This window comes from Neovison vison, chromosome 1, assembly GCF_020171115.1.
Source record: "Neovison vison isolate M4711 chromosome 1, ASM_NN_V1, whole genome shotgun sequence".
NCBI classification, from domain to species: Eukaryota; Metazoa; Chordata; class Mammalia; order Carnivora; family Mustelidae; genus Neogale; species Neogale vison.
Window position 1 is genome coordinate 142,122,509 of NC_058091.1, and position 7,693 is coordinate 142,130,201.

At 35.8% G+C, this 7,693-nt stretch overlaps 1 pseudogene; it reads right to left on the bottom strand.

The window, feature by feature from the left end:
* Positions 1–624: 624 nt before the first annotated feature.
* On the bottom strand, positions 625–1,956 carry LOC122900176 (annotated as a pseudogene).
* Positions 1,957–7,693: the final 5,737 nt, after the last annotated feature.

Below are 7,693 nucleotides of genomic sequence, written 5' to 3' on the forward strand. Positions count from 1 at the left end.
TGTTCAGATTTTCTATTTTTTTTACTGATTCAGTCACAGAGGCTACATTTCTAAGAATTTTTTTCACAACGCTGAGAAAAGGATGTTTTATTATCTTAACTTGACCATAAATTATAATTATTACTTATAAAAGTTATATAAATGCAACTGATTATCTTTAAAGTCCCAAAGAGCCAAATACAAATAAGGCACAAAAAATTAAATGAGTTTTTAAAAGTTCTGACATATTTCTTCCACACACTATATGCAATCACTGGAAGAATCATTGCAATAATTACCCAAAGTAATACTAAAGGTAACGAAAGAGATGTTTGGTCATAAATGTAAATTCAAATGTACAGTATATCTACAATAATAGATCAAAGTGTACTGCAATTTCTAACAGTAATAAACATGTTAGTTTGCAATACTGTATTCTTCAATGAAATAAGCAAGCAGATCAAGGATAAAATGTTGGGTAGTCTTATCAACCAGGCCACCTTTTAAGACAGTTTTTTAGGATAGTGTACTACATATGTAACTGAACTGTTTGTTATTATTCTAGAGCCAGTACTTTATTTGCAGAATCTGCACATCAAAATATAACAAATAATCGCACATCAGGATTGGTAGAAATCCCAAGTATTATTTCACAACTGCCACTATGTGTTTCTTCTCTGACACAATTGCCATGATCCAGGCTTGCTATGTTTGAGAAAATTCACCTCCTTTCATCAGCGAGCTTCCTTCATGATCTGCTGTTCCTGGATCTGGCTGTAGATAGATTTTAGTAGATGCCGGTGATGAGCAATGCATTTTATATGAGGATGATGTTGAAATTTCTCCTTCAACTTCTGGTTATAATCTTTGGCTGCTTTTTTCTCGTGATGTAAGCACACACAATTTCCCAGAAGCGTTAGCTTTCCATAGACGTATATTCATTTCATCAGATCCACACATCATATATTTGCTGTCAGAAGTCCATTTTACACAGATAACATGTTGTATTCTCTTTGTGTGATAGACTTCCCTGCTTCTACTTTTGTCCACAGGAAAGATACGAATAGATTTATCAAAACTAGCAGACACAAACTCTTTCCCAGTGGGAGAATAATCCACATCAAGCACCACAGACACATGATCCATATGTACCATTACAGGAGTGTCCAGCACATGCATATCAGATGTATACAAGTTGTAATCTTCATTTGCTGCAGTAAAAATGAAAGCTTCCATAGGGTTCCAACAAATTCTATTGTTCTCATATCTAAGTTGACCTTTTTCAGGGGAGTAGCTTGCCTCCTATCATATAGTACTATATTCCTGTCAGAAGCACAACTTCCCAAGAGAAATGTCTCAATTGGGTTAGATTTAACACTACTTATACTGTCAAATCCCCAGGTCATTGAACATAAGGCCTTGTTCTTTGTTCATCCCAAATGTCTACTTGCTGTCCACATGTGGCAGAAACAGCTTCTTTCCAGTGATGATCAATTCCTGTACATGCTGTCTTTCCTAATATTGTATGCAATGTTTCTTCCTCTTTTCCATAGCCCAGTCCATCCATTTTAACATTGCTTCACAGTTTTGTCGTCACCAACAGTAAATAAAGAAGTCCTACAAAAGCGAGTACCTCTTCCTCATACAAAACCTTCATAAGCTTGTATTGTACAGATACCTTTCTATTTAGTCAAGTTCCAAATCCTAACCTCTCCATCACATGCCCCAGAAAGAACAGTAGCCAGACTCTTGGATGCTTTGCCAAGCAACTGACTCCATCTCGGTGACCATCCAGAGAAGCAAGGAATGGTTTTGCAAATACCCGCTCCAGTTTGGTAGCATTTAAAGCTCTTACATATTCTTGTGGGACCGCAAAAGGATGTAAGGTAGGATTATAGTTTCTTGGAACTCTTTGTAAGTCCAGCTTGGTTTTGCAGACATAGTTGTCTGGTTCTGGCTCAGCATCTTCATCTTCATTTTGGCTATGAGTTGCCCCTGACCCCCCAAGCCTTTCCTCCGAGTTTGGGTTACCACCATTTCCTCCACCTTTCTAAGAATTTTTCCATTTCTTTTAGGTTGTCCAGTTTGTTGGCATACAGTTGTTCATAGTGGATTTTTATTTCAGTTAAATCAGTTATAATGTCTCCTGTTTCATTTTTAATTGTTAATTTTTGTCTTCTCTTTTCTAGTTGTTTTTACTAACATTTTGTCATTCTGTTTATCCTTTCAAAAATCAACTGGTTAATTTTTATTGTTTTCCTGGATTTCATATTTTTCTGCTCTAATCTTAACTTTTTGCTAACTTTGGTCTCAATTTGCCTTTTTTCTGGCTCCTCGAGGTATGGAATTACTATGTTTGAGATCTTGTTTCTTAATGTAGGTGTTTATTGCTACAAACTTCCATCTTAGAAACTTGTGCTGCATCCTGTTAGATTCGCTGTGTTTTGTTTCTATTTTGTTTTGCCTCAAGATATTTTTTTAATGACACTGTAATTTCTTCTCTGGTCCATTGATTGTTTAGGGGAGTGTTTAATTTCCAGGTATGTATGAATTTTTCACTTTTCCTTATGCTTTCAAATTTCATACCATTGTGGCCAGAGAAGGTACTTTGTATGAGTTAATCTTTTTAAATTTGTTAAGACTTGTTATGTGGCATAACATACAGTCTATCCTAAAAAGTATTCCATGTACACTAGAAAAAGTATGTATTCTGTTGGTCTCAGAGAATGTTTTGTAAATGTCTCAGGTTCATTTTGTCTATAGTGTTGTTCACATCTGCTGTCACCTTATTGATTCTCTGTCTGAGTAATCTATGAATTATTGTGAAAGGAGTATAATAACTCCAAATTATTACAGTATTGGTATTTCTCCTTTTAGCTCTTAGTTTCTCTTTTATATATTTATTTAGCTGTCCCTTTGTTGGGTTCATAAATATTTACAATTGTTCTATATTATTAATAGATTGATCTATATATTATGAACTTCTTTGTTTCTTTTATGATTTTTAGTTTAAAGTCTATTCTGTCTGATATGTGTAGCTACCCCCTGTTTTATTGTTACCATTTTCTTGAAATCTCCATTTTTATCCCTTTATTCTCAGTATATATGTGCCTTTATGGCTAGAGTGAGTCTCTTGTAGGCAACATGTTTTGTTTTTGTTTTTGTTTTTGTTGTTGTTGTTGTTGTTGTTTTTCAATTTATTTATTTTCAGAAAAACATTATTCATTATTTTTTCACCACACCCAGTGCTCCATGCAAGCCGTGCCCTCTATAATACCCACTACCTGGTACCCCAACCTCCCACCCGCCTGCCACTTCAAACCCCTCAGATTGTTTTTCAGAGTCTATAGTCTCTCATGGTTCACCTCCCCTTCCAATTTACCCAAATTCCCTACTCCTCTCTAATGCCCCTTGTCCTCCATGCTATTTGTTATGCTCCACAAATAAGTGAAACCATATGATAATTGACTCTCTCTGCTTGACTTATTTCACTCAGCATAATCTCTTCCAGTCCCGTCCATGTTGCTACAAAAGTTGGGTATTCATCCTTTCTGATGGAGGCATAATACTCCATAGTGTATATGGACCACATCTTCCTTATCCATTCATCCGTTGAAGGGCATCTTGGTTCTTTCCATAGTCTGGCGACTGTGGCCATTGCTGCTATAAACATTGGGGTACAGATGGCCCTTCTTTTCACGACATCTGTGTCTTTGGGGTAAATACCCAGGAGTGCAATTGCAGGGTCGTAGGGAAGCTCTATTTTTAATTTCTTGAGGAATCTCCACACTGTTCTCCAAAGAGGCTGCACCAACTTGCATTCCCACCAACAGTGTAAGAGGGTTCCCCTTTCTCCACATCCTCTCCAACACATGTTGTTTCCTGCTTTGTTAATTTTGGCCATTCTAACTGGTGTAAGGTGATATCTCAATGTGCTTTTAATTTGTATCTCCCTGAGGGCTAATGATGATGAGCATTTTTTCATGTGTCTGATAGCCATTTGTATGTCTTGATTGGAGAAGTGTCTGTTCATATCTTCTGCCCATTTTTTGATGTGTTTGCCTGTTTCGTGTGGGTTGAGTTTGAGGAGTTCATTATAGATCCTGGATATCAACCTTTTGTCTGTACTGTCATTTGCAAATATCTTCTCCCATTCCGTGGGTTGCCTCTTTGTTTTTTTGACTGTTTCCTTTGCTGTGCAGAAGCTTTTGATTTTGATGAAGTCCCAGAAGTTTATTTTCGCTTTTGTTTCCTTTGCCTTTGGAGACGTATCTTGAAAGAAGTTGCTGTGGCTGATATCAAAGAGATTACTGCCTATGTTCTCCTCTAGGATTCTGATAGATTCCTGTCTCACATTGAGGTCTTTTATCCATTTTGAGTTTATCATTGTGTACGGTGTAAGAGAATGGTCAAGTTTCATTCTTCTACATATAGCTGTCCAGTTTTCCCAGCACCATTTATTGAAGAGACTGTCTTTTTTCCACTGTATATTTTTTCCTGTTTTGTCGAAGATTAATTGACCATAGAGTTGAGGGTCCATATCAGGGCTCTCTACTCTGTTCCACTGGTCTATGTGTCTGTTTTTATGCCAGTACCATGCTGTCTTGGTGATCACAGCTTTGTAATAAAGCTTGAAATCAGGTAAGGTGATGCCGCCAGCTTTATTTTTGTTTTTCAACATTTCCTTAGCGATTCGGGGTCTCTTCTGATTCCATACAAATTTTAGGATTATTTGCTCCAGCTCTTTGAAGAATGCCGGTGGAATTTTGATCGGAATGGCATTAAAAGTATAGATTGCTCTAGGCAGTATAGACATTTTAACAATGTTTATTCTTCTGATCCAAGAGCATGGAATGGTCTTCCATCTTTTTGTGTCTTCTTCAATTTCTTTCATGAGTGAAATAGAAATAGTTCCTCAAGTATAGATCCTTTACCTCTTTAGTTAGGTTTATTCCCAGGTATCTTATGGTTCTTGGTTATAGTAAATGGAATCGATTCTCTAATTTTCCTTTCTGTATTTTCATTGTTAGTGTATAAGAAAGCCACTGATTTCTGCACATTGACTTTGTATCCTGCCACGCTGCTGAATTGCTGTATGAGTTCTAGTAGTTTGGGGGTGGAGTCTTTTGGGTTTTCCATATAAAGAATCATGTCATCTGCAAAGAGAGAGAGTTTGACTTCTTCATTACCAATTTGGATACCTTTTATTTCTCTCTGTTGTCTGATTGCTGTTGCTAGGACTTCTAAGGCAACATGTTTTTTTAAATCCATTCAGCCACATATATTGATGGGTGAATTTAATCAATTTACACTTAAGCAATTATTCATAGTTAAGGACTTGCTGTTGCCTTTTTTTCTGGCCATTTTGTAAATTCATTGTTGTTCGTTTCACATTTAGCTGTCATTATGATTTGATATCTTTTGGCATCACAATGTTTTTACTGCTTTATCATGTTACTTTGTGTAATCACTATAAAGTTTTCCATTGTGGTTACTAAAATAAGTGACCCAAATTTCAATGTAGGTCATTTCCCCACAGATCCACCAAGTAATCCTCTGTGACATCAGATAAGAATGCTACAACTTAATTATGACGTTTTCTACTTGGAGATCTTACAGATTAAGAGTTCAGTCCCATGAAAATGTCCCCACTCCTCTTCAGATGCTAGTTGCAAATAGTAGGTCCCCACGCTTCCCATAAATGCTGTGTGACTGGTCAAAAATAGGAAATTCCCATTACTTCTTCTTCAGGTTTGCTTAATGTGCTAGAATGGCTCCCAGAACTTAAGAGAACACTTACATTTACCATGTTACTAAGGGATAATTTAAAGGGTACAGATGAACAGCCAGAGGGAGATACAAAGGGTGAGGTCCTAGGGAATCCTAAGCATAAATGCTTCTGTGATTATTAAGTTCATTTTCATACCTTCTCCCTTCTCAAGAGAATAAGGAATAGGGGAGGAAAATTAAAATTCTTAGCTTCTAATCTTGGCTTTTAATTCCAGTGACCAGCCCTCAACCAGAAGTGATCCAGGAGCCCACCCAAAATTGACTCTATACAACAAAAGATGGGAAATAACAAGGGTTTTAGGATCCTTGTGCCAATAACCAGGGGCAGACACCAATGTGTTTTATTTCACAGTTACCAAGAAGTTTATATAAAATATCTTAACATTATAACACCCTGGTTTTTTAAAATATATTATTTATTTGAGAGCAAGCAACAGAACACAAGCAGGGGGAGCAGCAGGCAGAGGGAGAGGGAGAATTAGGCTCCCTGCTCAGTGGGCTCAATACTAGGACCCTGGAATCACGACTGAGCTGAAGGCAGACACTTAACCAACTGAGCCACCCAGGTGCCTCTATAACACCCTATTTTAAACAATAACTTCAAAATTATTCCTAACCTTTAGATTTCTCCTCCTCCTCATATTTTACTGATGTGACGGGTCACAATATTTTTATATTATATATCTTGTAACAGATTATTGTAGTTGTGGTTATTTTTGCTACATTTGTTTTTTAACTTTACAACTAGAGTTGAAAGTGAATAACATGCTGCCATTACCATATTACAGAATTTAATTATATATATATATACACACATATGTGTCTCTGTGTGTGTGTGTGTGTGTGTATATATATATATATATATATATATATAATATACATACATACATATATACCATTACCAGGAAGTTTTACACTACTGTCTTACGCTTTTATGATGTTATTGTCCTTTCATGCCTATTCCAAGAACTCATATCAGCAATTCTTTAGCAGTAAGGCATGTCTACTGGTCGTAATTCCCTCAGGTTTTTTTTGTTGTTGTTGTTCAAGAAAGTCTTTACCTGTACTTCATTTTTGAAGAGAAGATTCGCAGGCATAGAATTTTTCACTGAAAGTTGTTTGCCTATCAATATTTTAAATATGTCATCCCATTCTCCCCTAGTCTGAAAAATTTTGTTGAGAAATCCAATAGTCCTATAGGAATTTCTGAATATAATTTCTTTTCTCTTGCTGCTTTCAAAATTCTTTGTTTTTGACTCTTGACAATTTATAGCATGGCCTGCTGTAGCCCTAATTGGATTAAACAAATTTGAGGTCCTTTAGGCCTCATGGATATGGAAGTTAATTTCTCCCAAGGATTTAGAATTTTTCAACTATTACTTCTTTTAAAATATGCCCTTTTTGTTCCTTTTTCTTCTGGAATTCCCACAATGAGAATATTGGCTTTTAAAAAAAAAATTCTGTCCTATAAGTCATATAGACGCTCTCTGCTCTTTTTCACATATTTTCTTTTTGTTCTGGATAATTTCAAATGTCTTATAGTTCATTGATTCTTTCCTCTAAATAACTAAGTTTGGTTTTGAAGCTCTATATTGAATTCTTCAGTACTTTTTAGCTCTAGAATTTCTTTGTTTTTCTTTTCTCATTTTTTATGCATTATTTTCCTTATTTTTGTGTGCTTTCAGTTCACTAAACTTCTTTAAAGGATTTTTTCTTAATTCTTTAATAGCTCGTAGATGCCCATTTCTTGGGATCAGTTATTCAAGCTTTATTAGTTTTCTTTGGTTGTGTTAAGTTTACCAGATTTTTCATGATCTTTGATTCCATACATTGTTATCTATGAATTACAAAGGTTGTTATCCTCTTCCAGACTTAACAGTTTTACTTTGGTAGAGATAGTTCAGCAGTCAGCTCAGCTTTGCTT